This window comes from Oryctolagus cuniculus, chromosome 21 (assembly GCF_964237555.1).
Source record: "Oryctolagus cuniculus chromosome 21, mOryCun1.1, whole genome shotgun sequence".
Classification (NCBI taxonomy): Eukaryota; Metazoa; Chordata; class Mammalia; order Lagomorpha; family Leporidae; genus Oryctolagus; species Oryctolagus cuniculus.
The window spans coordinates 25912483-25925888 of record NC_091452.1 but is presented as its reverse complement, the minus strand read 5'-3'; the positions used below and the strand labels follow the sequence as shown (position 1 = coordinate 25925888).

General features: G+C 53.7%; 1 long non-coding RNA gene across 1 annotated transcript in view; it reads right to left on the bottom strand.

The window, feature by feature from the left end:
* Positions 1-13406, bottom strand: part of LOC127488352 (uncharacterized) — a 100505-nt gene that overhangs the window by 9271 nt on the left and 77828 nt on the right. Inside the window, exon 4 of the long non-coding RNA XR_011385165.1 lies at positions 7667-7856. This is a non-coding gene — a long non-coding RNA (uncharacterized lncRNA). The remainder of the gene's footprint in view (positions 1-7666; positions 7857-13406) is intronic.

The following is a 13406-nucleotide window of genomic DNA, read 5'->3' as shown; positions in this document are numbered from 1 at the left end:
GCTGGCTCCTGGCTTCAGATCAGCGCAGCGCTGGCCGTGATGGCCATTTGGGGAGTGAAGCAACAGAAGAAGACCTCTTTCTGTCTACAACTCTACCTGTCAAATAAATTTAAAAGTGGAGCAGCCAGGACTCGAACTGCTGCCCACATGGGATGCCAGCACTGCAGGCGTCGGCTTTACCCGATGCACCACAGTGCCGGCCCCAAACCTACTTTCAGATTTCTCCAGAGCACCTTTGTCCCCTGCAGTCACCACACGAGCAGGGATGCCACAAGACTGGCAGATTCCCAGCAAAAGCCTTGGAGGCCAGCGCTGAGAGGAAACATTCAAGCTGCTGGAAGAAACCATCCTTGAAACCTGAAGGAGATGGGGCTGGTGCTGTGGTGCAGTAGGATAGCCCTCCACCTGCGGCGCCGGCATCCCATACAGTTCATCTTCTGATCTAGCTCTCTGCTATGACCTGGGAAAGCAGTAGAAGATGGCCCAAGTGCTTGGGTTCCTGCAAACACGTGGGAGACCCGGATAAAGCTCCTGGCTTCAGATCAGCGCAGCTCCAGCCATTGCAGCCATCTAGGGGAGTGAACCAGAAGATGAAGACCTCTCTCTCCATCTCTAACTCTACCTCTCAAATAAAATCTTAAACAAAACACTGAAGGAGAGGCATGGGACTTGTGATGCGGTGAGTTAAGCTGTCACTTGGGTGACCAGCTCAAGTCCTGGCTGCTTCACTTCTGATCCAGCCGCAGGCTGAAGCCTCAAGGCAGGCGGCATATGACGGCTTCAGTGTTTGCCCCCCCCCACCACTCACGGGGGAGACCCAGGCTGAATTCCTGGCTTCAGCCTGGCCCAGCCCTGGCTGTTGTGCACATCTGAGGCGTGAACTAGCAGATGGAAGGTACTTTCTCCCTCTCCCTCTCTTCTACCATTCACATACCTAAAAATAACCTGTACAGAGGGACAGGGGCTGCTGCTGCCTTCCATTCGCTACAGCTCCAGATCGTGTGACACGAGCACTGATGGACTGACAAAGCCTTTTGTCTTTTGTTCCCTTAAAGAAGCTGTGAGCAGCTAAAGGGGCATTCTGGCTGAAATCCATGGAGGACAGACTCACTAAAATATGTGACTTAAAATGCTGTTTTGTGAAAATTTTGAAATGTTCAGCTTTCCTCTGAAGTGCCTTAAGTAGATGCTATTGTCATATTAATGATTTTTAAATTATATGTTTCTAAAAATTTGAGAGGCAGAACTACAGAGAGAGGGAGATGGAGAGACATCTGCTGCTTCACTCCCCAATTGGCCACAACAGCCAGAGCTGGGCCAATCTCAAGTCAGGAGCCAGGAGCTTCCTCCAGGTCTCCCACATGGCTGCAGGGGCCTGAGCACCTGGGCCATCTTCCACTGCCTTCCCAAACCATTAGCAGCGAGCTGGATCAGAAGTGGAACAGCTGGGACTCAAGCCAGCACCCATATGGGATGCCAACCCTGTAGTTGGCAGCTAAAGTAACTTTAAAAAATTACCAGAAAAATTGGTTAATAGAAACAATATAAAATGAATTCTGATACTAATAGCAAAGTATGTGGTGTGGGGTAAGTTTTTATTTTCTATGAGGTTATAATTGTCTCAAAATATGTTGCTCTATCCAAGTCTTGTGATAATCATAAATGGAAACCTATACTAGATACAAAAAAGATAAGGCTAATCAAGTATATCACTACAAAAAAATCAAATCACAAAGACATCAAGGGGCTGGTGCTGTGGCACAGTGGTTTAACGTCCTGGCCTGAAGAACCAGCATCCCATATGGGCGCCGGTTCTAGTCCTGGCTGCTCCTCTTCTGATCCAGCTCTCTGCTATGGCCTGGGAAAGCATAAGATGGCCGAAGTCCTTGGGCCCCTGCACCCATGCGGGAGTCCCAGAAGAGGCTCCTGGCTCCAGATCAGCACAGCTCTGTTGCGGCCAACTGGGGAGTGAACCAGCAGATCGAAGACCTCTCTCTACCTTTCCTCTGTGTAACTCTTTCAAATAAATCTTAAAGATATCAATAAAGATGACAAAATAACTACAAAACAGATTTAACTAAATGAAAATACAGCAGTCAAAACTCTGGGTTGACACGCGAGGGCATTGCAGATGGCGTCGTGAAGAGATGCGCACCTTGCCCTATGCACAGCAGTTTTGTTCAGTGAGCAAGACGTGCAAACAACCCAGATGTCCATCAGTGGGCAAATGGAAACAGAAAATGTGGTTTAGACTCAAAGAGCAATAATCAGCCTTTTAAGAAAGGGGGGGGGAGGAAATCCTGTCATTTGTGACATGAATGAACCCAGACGATCATATTTAAGATTTATTTGAAAGGCAGAGTCACAGAGAAGCAGAAGCAGAGAGGTCTTTTATCCACTGGTTCACTCCCTAGATGGCTGTAACAGCTGGAGCTGCGCTGATCCAAAGCCAGGAGCTTCTTTCCGGGTCTCCCACATGGGTGCAGGGGCCCAAGCACTTGGGGCATCTTCCACTGCTTTCCCAGGACACAGCAGAGAGCTGGCTCAGAAGTGGAGCAGCCAGAACTTGAACCAGCATCCACATGGGATGCCGGCACTACAACAGCTTTACCCACTATGCCACAGCACCAGCCCCAATAGAGGATAGTATTTTAAGTAAGATAAACCAGAAAGCACACATAAATGGACCAAACTTGCTCTGCCTCTGTGGCTTCCTGGGTTCTACTATTTCTCCATGTCCTCACCTGTTGGGTAGGGCTTCACTAAGCCATCGACTTGGAGAGCCCAAGACACAGCGGAATTCGTGCCACAGCATCAGCCAACTTAATCTACACCTGCTTCTGTAGCAAAAAGCCTTTAGAAGGATGATCCATGAACAGAAATCTGAGTTCTGGGGCTGGGGAGCCCAATCTAGGCACCAGGAGATACTGTCTCTTTGAAGAGTCTGCTTCCAAGATGGCACCTCACCATGTGCCCCACAGGAAACCAACACATCCCCACATGGCAGAAGGGCCCAGCTGGGACCCTGAGGTCCTTTTATAAGGTCATCAGTCCCGTTCATGAGGGTTCTTCATGATTTGATCCTCTCCTAAAGGCAGCCCCTCTTTGGAAAAAAAACTTGAAAATCAGAGTTACATGGAGAGGGAAGAAACAGAGGTCTTCCATCCACTGGTTCACTCCCCAAATGGCCACTACAGAGCTGGTCCAGACTGAAGCCAGGAGCTTCCTCCAGGCCTCCCACATGGGTGCAGGGGCCCACACGCTTGGGCCACCTTCCACTGCTTTCCCCAGGCACATTGGCAGGGAGCTGGATTAGAAGTGGAGCAACCAGGACTCAAACTGGCATCCATAGAATATTGTCTCTATAGACAGCAGCTGAAGCCTCCAACACAGTGCCGGCCCCCAAGGCAGCCCCTCTTAAAATGCTTCACATTGGTGATCAACGCACTAACTTTGGGGGATACCTTCGTACCACGGCACCAGTGGAAGTGGTTCCTTTTGATAACATGGTCACAAACATACCCATGTTCACTAAGTGATCCATTCACTGTGGCTCCCTCAGCCGACTGCTTAACCTATTCCTGTTTTAACCTCCAGCCTCATCAGCCCATTCAGGCTTCCGTACCTGCATTTCCTCTGCTTAGGCTCCTGTTCCATGTCCTGTGACTCCCGGCCTCAGTGTTCAGGCACCGTTCCCGGGCTACCCACACATACGATGCTACCCCCCCCCCACCCCAGTGACCTTCCACTGCATCCTGTCCCCGTGCCTCTTGTCTGAAATTGTCCTGCTTCTCGATGTAACTTGCCGATCGCCCGAGTCACCCATCTCAGTACAAGTTCCTAGAAACATGAGAACCACGCGTGTCTTTTCCACCCCTGCCTCCAGCACTCAGCCCAGGGAAGGGCAGAGCCTCAAACACCTTCTGCATAAGTGAATGCACTATGCTGACAGCTTTCACACAAAAAAGAGGGGCCGGTGCTGTGGCGCAGTGGGTTAACACCCTGGCCTGAAGAACCAGCATCCCATATGGGCACCAGTTCTAGTCTTGGCTGCTCCTCTTCCAATCCAGCTCTCTGCTACGGCCTGGGAATGCAGAAGATGGCCGAAGTCCTTGGGCCCCTGCACCCACATGAGAGACCTGGAGGAGACTCCTGGCTCCTGGATCAGCACAGCTCCGGCTATTACTGCCATCTGGGGAGTGAACCAGCAGATGGAAGACCTCTCTTTCTGTCTCTACCTCTCTTTCAAATACATAAGTCTTAAAAAAAGACCTCAGTTTTACAAGTGAGGAACTGAAGTTTATCAAGATTAACTCAACCATTTTTACATGCCCACCCACCCCAAAAAAACAAATATGAAACTGCAGAAAAAACAAAATGGAAAACCAGACAAAAGGGACACCTGTATCTAGAGATCCTTCACAAAAAGTCTCATTTGGGGCGGTGCTGTGGTACAGTGGGTTGAAGCCCTGGCCTGCAGCACTAGCATCCCACCTGGGCACTGGTTCATGTCCCGGCTGCTCCATTTCCAATCCAGCTCTCTGCTAATGGCCTGGGAAAGCAAAGGATGGCCTAAGTCCCTGGGCCCCTGCACCTGCCTGGGAGACCCAGAAGAAGCTCCTGGCTTTGGATCAGCTCAGCTCTGGCTGTTGCAGTCATGTGGGGAGTGAACCAGTGGATGGAAGCCTTCTCTCTTGCTCTACCTCTCTGACCCTTTCAAATAAAATAAGTTTAAGGAAGGATTTTTTTAAGTGTCTCATTTGTCCTCATACCAGGCATCTAGAACAGTCTAGGACACAGCAGAGGAACATCTAAGTTCAAGTTGAAGCCTCAAATCCCTGAGACCCGAGTACAGTTGATGTTGTAAGACAGAGACGAGCTTGAGATCATCCTTTATGTTGAAAGTTAAAATATTCTTTACAAGCAACAGATCAGCTGGGCCCTGCCTCTCCCATCGTGCCAGAACACCTCCTGCAACAAGGAGCCGGAGTCTCGGCCAGCGACTAGAAGCTACCCAGACACGTGCAAGTAAGGACACTGAACCACGGCACTTCCGCTGGCTGCTGTGCGCGCACTATTGCACGGTGGAGCTCTGCACGGCTTTCAGCCCTCAGCGCTACGCAGTTTGTGGGTCTCCCCTCCCCCATCTGATCCAATGCTGTCCAGCTTAGCTCAGCCACGGTTTGGCTTCTAAAGCAGCGTTAATCCAGGGTGGTCATCCACATATCCAGAGCATTCAACAAGGATAGGATACTTCAACATTCTTCAGCTCGAGCACTGCCACACACCGTCTTATCTGTAGGAGGGGCAGTTTAGGAGGTCGTGGGAGATGACCACCCCGGGGTGGGGGCAGCAGCACAGGGCTGGCAGCAGGAACTCAGGTGGCAGCAGGAGCTCAAGACCACCCCCACCCAGCAGTCTCCAGGGCGCAGGCATCACGTGGAGCAGGCTGTTGCTGCCCACGCCCACGTTCTGCAGGTGGGCAGTGTGAAGTCTGTAGGACAGATGGGTAATATTGGTGCCCAGCAGTCCACATCTTAAGGTCTCCAGTGGTCTCTGCATGTCACTAAGACAACACAAGTAGTTATTCCCAGGGAGCTGAGGCCAGAGCTCTTAGCTTGGTCCAGCTCCATTGCCCCCCACACACCCTAAGACGACCATAGGAGACCATCTCCTCACTTCGAGAGGACTTCAGAGTCAGGTGCTCTCCCATACCTACCATGGATGCTACATACACATTACTGGGCCACTGCTACCCACGTGAGCCTCACTTCTGCCACGGAAGCTATGGAGGTCAAGCTTTGGAAAGATCTCTGCACGCTAGGGCTGATCTGTTCCTAGGTGACGAGTTTGGGAAGATGCTCTATTCCCCCCCTTTGCACCCCTTTTCCCCCCAACTGCTAGCTTCCTAGTTGAGCAGAAAGCCTACTGGAGTTTCCACAAGCTCACCATTTGTGAGAGGGGTGCCTAGCCTAGCCGTGAAGACAGTAGCACTGCACAAATGTGGTGCTAGTTTGATTCCCAGCTCCGGCTTCCAACTCCAGAGCCCTGCTCATGAGGGATTCAAGGGTTCCCTGCTGTCCTGGATTGAACAGTGTCACCACCCTCCCTCAAGTGCATGTCCAACAGGAGTCTTTGAATGGAAATAGGGTCTTGGCAGATGTGATCAGGTCAAGGTGAGGTAAGACTATAGAGGGTGGGTCCCTAGTCTGTTGACTGTGGTCCCTTACAGACACAGATACACAGGGGAAGAAGCCATGTGCAGAGGCAGACTGCCCTGACGTGCCAAGGAGCACAAAGGATCACCAGCAAGCAGCAGGAGGTAGAACATCAAGCAACAACTCCTCCCCCAGAGCTTTTGCAGGGAGCACGGCCATGTCCAAACCTTGACTTCCGACGTCCAGCCTTCACTCACAAGGGAATACATTACCGTGTTTTTCAGCCACCCAGCTTGGGATCCTACGATGGGACCCCTGGGAGTCTACTACACAGGCCATTTCGTATTCAAACAACCCTCCCACGTGCTCACCTGGCAGCTGTGTGGCTGGCCCAAGAGACAGCAAAGCTTACGGAGGTAGTCCAGCTTATCGAACCAGGAGAAGAAGGCCACAGGAGTTCCTGGAGATGCACCGTGGTGTGAGCAGGTCTGCTCCTGCTGGGGTGGGGGAGGGGTGCAGCCTGTGGCTGCCAACATCGGCTCCCTTTCCCCAGGATCTTCACCACAGGGGGCACGGCACTCCATGAGCGAGCAGCTTCCTGCCCTGGAGGCATGGAGACCCTCCCCGGGCACGGAGGAGACAGGATAGGAAGTGGCAACTTCCTGTCAGAGCAGGAGACCATCTCACTCTGCCTTGGAAGACGAGAGCAAGGCAAGAGTCCCCCCAGCTCTGGGACCCATGGAGGCTCCGGCCTTCGATTCTTTACTAGCCTGGCCTTGGCCATGACCGAGGCCGGCCCTGCCTTGGCTAGTGCATGTGCGTGTGCAAGACACAAAAGGGATTAGAGATCTCCCAGCACATCTCCCTCCTAGGTAGAGCCCAGCACCCTCAGCTTTGGCCTTCTGTGAAGATGGGCAAGGATACAGGCTCCTTCAAGCAGCCGCAGCCCTGGGATGCAGCAGGCCTTTGGTCCCCGTCCCTCCACAGGCCACCAGCTGCCCCACCCCACCTGCCACCCCAGGCACTGGGTTTGTCCACACAATGCTTCTCTGCAGGCCTCTCGTCCCTTCTCCCATGCAGCCCTTTGTCAGAGGGCCGTCCCCACTCCTGCCCACCTCAGGCAGACCTGACCTACACCCAACAGGTGCACGTCCACGGAGGCTCCCACCCCGGGGTGACTCCCACTGACTGTGCCTCTGCCCGCACCTCCCCCTGCTCCAGCCTTACCTGGGTGAGCACACTGACTGTGCCTCTGCCCGCACCTCCCCCTGCTCCAGCCTTACCTGGGTGAGCACACTGACTGTGCCTCTGCCCGCACCTCCCCCTGCTCCAGCCTTACCTGGGGTGAGCACACTGACTGTGCCTCTGCCCGCACCTCCCCCTGCTCCAGCCTTACCTGGGTGAGCACACTGACTGTGCCTCTGCCCGCACCTCCCCCTGCTCCAGCCTTACCTGGGTGAGCACACTGACTGTGCCTCTGCCCGCACCTCCCCCTGCTCCAGCCTTACCTGGGTGAGCAGCGGGACCACAACTCCTGAGCCATGGCTTACTCGATGATCCCAGCTGGAGGCAAGGAGAGGGCCAGGCCTGTGCCATCACTGTCCATCTTCGAGTGGCCCTCATTGATGGCAGGGTCTGGAAGAGGGAGCTCTCCAGGGACAGGACACAGCCGAGTCCTCAGCACTCACAGGCTCCGCACTGCAAGATACAAGACACCGAGAGGGGGACTGGTCTGTGCATCTCCACCAACCCGAGAACAAGACGGGGAAACCCTCAAGCAATCCCACACCGCTCAGCCTCTTCCCATGTCACGGAAGGCAGCCCAGGCCTCCCCGCTGACAGCAGCATCCTCACCACCCACCCCTGCTCATGCCTCGAGCAGAGACCCACAGCTCCCTTTCTGCCCAAGAGAAGCCACAGGGGCTTCTTCCAGTCCTGGACACTTGGGGGCTGGCAGGAAGACAGGCATCTCAGCATATCCGCTGTTCCTTAACAGGTCTAAGCGGAGAGAGCTTGTGTCCCCTCCCAACCCCCCCCCCCAGGGAATTCCCATCAGCACATGCACAGGTTCAGGAGCCGGAGAGAAGGTGGACTGAGGGCTTAACTTCTGTGCAGACCGCAGCTCAGAGCTCAGCTTGTAAGGGGACAGGGAAGCCACCAAGAATCAAACCAGGCAGGTGGCCCAGGCATGGCCCCAGGAAAGCGGACTGATGGGCGAGGCCCAGCTTCCTTTCCCAGCCAGGAATCCAAGCCTCTCAGCACAATGGCCCTCAGCCCAGGAGTCTGCCAGGTGACAGACCAGGAGCCTAAGTGCATCGATTTGGGAGATTTCTCACAGCGAACAGCCAGGCACAAAGGCTACACTCTACAGCGCTATCTGCAACTGCTTAGGCACCGCCTTCCCACTGCCTGGCCTTAAATGCACGGAGCTAAGGAGCTAAGGTGCACACCCTCGTGGCTGGGGCCGCCTAGCGGTGCAGTGGGCTAAGCTGCCGCCAGCTCGTTCCCCACCTCGGAGTGCTCCAGACCCAGTGCCCTCAGGTCACGTTCCATGTGCACAGTTGAGTGAATCACTGGCCACAGGCAACTAAACTCCACTTCCAGCCTCGCCCTGCTCCCCGGGAGGTCAGGGGGTGGAGCTCTGGTCCTGTAGCTGGTTGCTCTGGCAACAGCTTTCCCAGTGGCCACACCAGGCTAGACTGAGGTGTGGTTAAAGAGGCTTATTGCCAATAAAGGGTTCTATTCACCTTACTTGTGCCTGAGTGACCTCAGCAATGGGGCGGGGGGTGGATGGGTAATGAAAATTTAACAGGTGCTCCTATGCCCTCATCACTTAGGAAACCACAAGGGCTCCAGGGGTTCTGGCCAGGAGGCAGGGATGGAGACCAAAATATCTTCCTTCTACGTTGATGGATGTTTAGACAGGCAAATGGTAAATAGTCAGAGAAAAATACTGTGGCTGTTAGTCAACTTAAAGGACTGATATGAGGTAAGAGGAATGGTGTGTCAATGAAGAGGTAAAATGGATAATCCCAGGGACTGGCGTAGTGGGTTGAGCTGCGGCCTGCGACACTAGTGTCCCATATGGGTACCGGCTTGAGTCCTGGCTGCTCCACTTCCCATCCAGCTCCCTGCTCCTGTGCCCAGGAGAGCAACAGAGGCTCAAGTGCTAGGGCTCCTGCCACCTCCACAGGGACCTGGACAGAGTTCCAGGATTCGGGCTCCAACTTCGACCAGCACTGGCTGTTGCAGCCATTTGGGGAATGAACCAGCAGATGGAAGACTTGTCTTCCCAACTCTGCATTTCAAACAGATAAAAAATCTCTTAAATAAATGGATAATCCTGTTTCAGGACAGGAAAAAGCAGGAAATTGACAACAAACCTAGGGGGAAAAACATGGACTTAACAGTGTGCATCATGTTGAGACCAGGTAGTAACAGAAGTTAGTATAAGACTGTCGCTCCCCCTCTTCATGGAGGAACGACACAGGACCCTGCGCTGTTCTTTTGTCTTCTCGGCCCTCCCCGGGTTTGCTGCTGGTTCTTCCCGGGTTGGCTACCGACCCTTCCACCTCCGTGGAAGGGCGGTTCCCCCTGCCACTTTCCCCACTTCCGCGGGGGAGTGGCACACCGCCGGCCGGCTCTCTCGGGGGCTGCACAGGTGTTCCTCTTAGATGTTCCTGGTGCATGTTGTCTCTCTCCTCCTTTATAGTCCTCTTCCACCAATCCCAACTCTGCTACCCACACGCCGAGTACGCTGCTCTCCTCCAATCAGGAGCAGCTCCTGCTGCTTATTGGTTGAACTGGAGGCAGCTGCGTAGAAGCTGTTTCCTCCTCTCCCAGCGCCATATTGTGGGAGAGCAGATGCATAGAATAAGTCTTAATTCCAGTAACTTAGTCTAGTCCGAGTTGCTCCCAGTTGCTCCCCACATAAGACCAACAACTTGTCCCAAGAAGCCACTACCACTTGGAGTGGGAATGGGGGTGGCAGATGGACTACTGTCATTACCATCCTATCCCACGGTACTACTTATGGCTTTTAAAATAAAAAAGGAAAACACAGCCCCCTACTGCCTATCTGCTTCTGCCACAGCACAGGCTTCTGAGAGGTAGTGAGATAGACCCCGGGACAGGATCTCATCTTGCTGGACCACCAACCAAACACAAAGCAAGGAGCAAGGGTGCACCAGTCACCGCTGAGTGCAGATAACAGGGGCCAAGGGTGAGTGAGCGGGACGGGAGGAGGGGTCAGCTCTGAACTGGGACCCAGGATCGGGATGCGAGCTTCCACCCTCACGGGATCAGCAGCCAAGAAGTGGAACTAACAGCACAGCCCACTACTTAAAGAAAATGACCCGGGGCCGACATCGTGGCACTGAAGGTTAAGCTGCCACCTGTGATGCCTGCATGCCATATAGGCGCCCATTGGAGACCCAGCTGCTCCACTTCTGAACCAGCTCCCTGCTAAAGTGCCCAGGACAGCTGAAGATGGCCCAAAAGCCTGGGCCCCTGCCACCCACGTGGGAGACCCAGAAGCAGCTCCAGGCTCCTGGATCTGACTTGGCACAGCCCAGCCTTCACGGACATTTGGGGAGTGACCCAGCAGATGGAAGACCTCTCCCTAACTCGGCCTTTCAAATGCATCTGTAAAAATAAGTGGTCCAATCCTGTTTTGATGTTGGTTAAAACCAACCAGATGTGCTTGTACGTGGACACGAGTTGGCTCGAGACCATCTAGCGGTGAATGCGCCACAGTAGCCGGACCCAGCTGAGGCTGAAGGACCCTATGCCCGAGCAGCAGCCTCATCTAACTCACCTAACACAGGAAGCCCGAGCCCCTCACTGTTCATTCTCCACCCTCAGCTGAACAAGAAACTCGTGTTACCTCAATAACTCCGTGGGCATATGCATCCACCACCCTTTGAATAGACGTCATCCATCCCAGAACTTCATGAGTAGGTAGAACTTCCCTGAAAACAAGCCCTGTAAGTGGTAGCTCTTGGCTGCTCCAGTGTTTGGTCACAAGACACCCTTGCTCCTGGCTTAGTTGACCGAGATGGTTCTGAGCATCTTCATTAGCAGTAACAGTGTACAAGCGGCCGGCACTGTGGTGTAGCAGGTAAAGCTGCCGCCTGCCGTGCTGGCATCCCACATGGGCACCAGTTCGAGTCCCGGCTGCTCCACTTCTGATCCCACCCTCTGCTATGGCCTGGGAAAGCAGATGGCCCAAGTCCTTGGGCCCCTGCACCTGCATGGGAGACTTAGACGAAGCTCCTGGCTTTGGATCGGCGCAGCTCCAGCCATTGCAGCCAGCTGGGGAGTGAACCAGCAGATGGAAGCCCTCTCTCTGCCTCTCCTTTCTGTATAACTCTTTCATGTAAATAAAAAAATCTTTAAAAAAGGAGGGGGAGGGGAGCCACAGGCTAGGAAGAGACGTTTTCAGTGGCTGTAGTTGATGTACTAACACAATTAAGAATTATGTTAACCATGAGAGAGATACCCCAGAAGTGGGATTTTCCCCTAACGAGCAAAGTGTATCAATGGACAATTCAGAGGGAGTCACTGTGTCCTCACTTGATCTGGAACTTAGTTCTGGAATCCAGGCACTCAAGCAGAGCATGGGGAAGACGGTAAACATGGCCGAGTTCAGCCAAGCAAGTGTAGTCTTAGGAACAGCAGCAAGGGGACTTTCGGGCCACGTGAAACCCATCCGTGTAGCTAAGGTGCTTACTGATGTCAGGCTCCTGCCCTCCCAGAAGCTGGGAGGTGGGGGCCCTTCCTCCAGGTGTTGGCTGTAGCCGTGAACCTGCTTGGCCATCTTGAGTCTTCTCAGCAGGCAGATGAAGGCTGCAGCCTACAGTTGTTAGGAACCCTTCGCATTTGTTCAAGTCGGCTGGAGGCCTGGTTGAAGAGGGCTCAGGGGAGCCCAGTTGGGAGTTTGGTCAAGGAATCTGCCAGTGCATACCAGCAACAGCCTATTAGTCAGTAGTGGTAGAGGGGTGGGTATTTGGTGCAGCCTCCATAGACCCCCCAAATCCCATATGGGAGCACCTAGGCTTCAGTCCCAGCTCCGCTCCCAATTCCAGCGTCCTGCGGACCTGCACCTGGGAAGCAGCAGGCGATGGCTCAAGTCCCTGGGTCCCTGCCACCCACGTCAGAGACCCAGGTGGAGTCAGGGGCTCCTGGCCCAGCTTCAGCTGTTGCAGGCATTTGGGGAGTCAACCAGGGATAGGCGCTCACTGTGTCTGTCTGCCTTTCAAATAACACGGAAATAAGTGGTGAGGAGAACCAAGTATACTCCTGTGCTCCATCACAGCCTTAATGGTGTGTGAGCAGTACCTGCAGGAGGAACGGAGCTTCAACCTGGAGACAGCATGGACACACAGTGGGCGGTAGAAGCAAAGGGCGAAAAACACACGCAGAATCTTCAGGAATTGGGTTTTAACATCTCCAGCTTTAGACTATCAAGCTAGTTACAGTTTAGGCCATGCTTTGGAGTACCAGTCAGAATATAGTTATCTCACCAGCGTTTAAAGACAACCTAAAGCAGGGCCAGCTCTGTGGCACAGCAGGTAAAGCTGCCGCCTGCAGTACTGGCGTCCCACAAAGGTGCCGGTTTGAGTCCCGGCTGCTCCACTTCCAGTCCATCTCCCTGCTAATGCACCTGGGAAAGTAGTAGAAGATGGCCCAAGTGCTTGGGCCTCTGTAACCATGTGGGAGACCTGGAAGAAGTTCCTGTCTCCTGGTTTTGGCCTGGCCCAGCCCCAGCTCCAGTCATTGGGGCCATTTGGGGAGTGAACCAGCATGATGGAAGAGCTCTCTGCCTCTCTGTAATGCTGCCTTTCAAATAAGTCTTAAAGCAGGCAAACCAAGCAAGAACAAAGGACCGAGATGAAGTGGACCTAGATTTAAAGGCAAGAAGCAGAACCTACCTACAGCCCTGCAGCGTGACACCTGAGTCCTGAGCCACGCCGGCACCAAGCAGAGGGCGACCGGAAAGCTGCCGCACCCATCGCCGCCGCCACCTCCCTGTGCTTATGAAGGAGCCGCCGAGGCCTCTCATTGGTCACGCTGGGTAGGCGCCCCCCCCCAGACCAATCAGCTCTGAGCTGGTGTGGGGCTGATGTAATGCCCCCAGTAGCTCCCTGCACTACCTTTTTTTTTTTTTTTGGTAATTGTCAGGGTTCAATCCACAGTGTCTTCTCCAGTTTGTGGATGTCGCCTTGGCCAACAAAGCAGTCAGTCTGC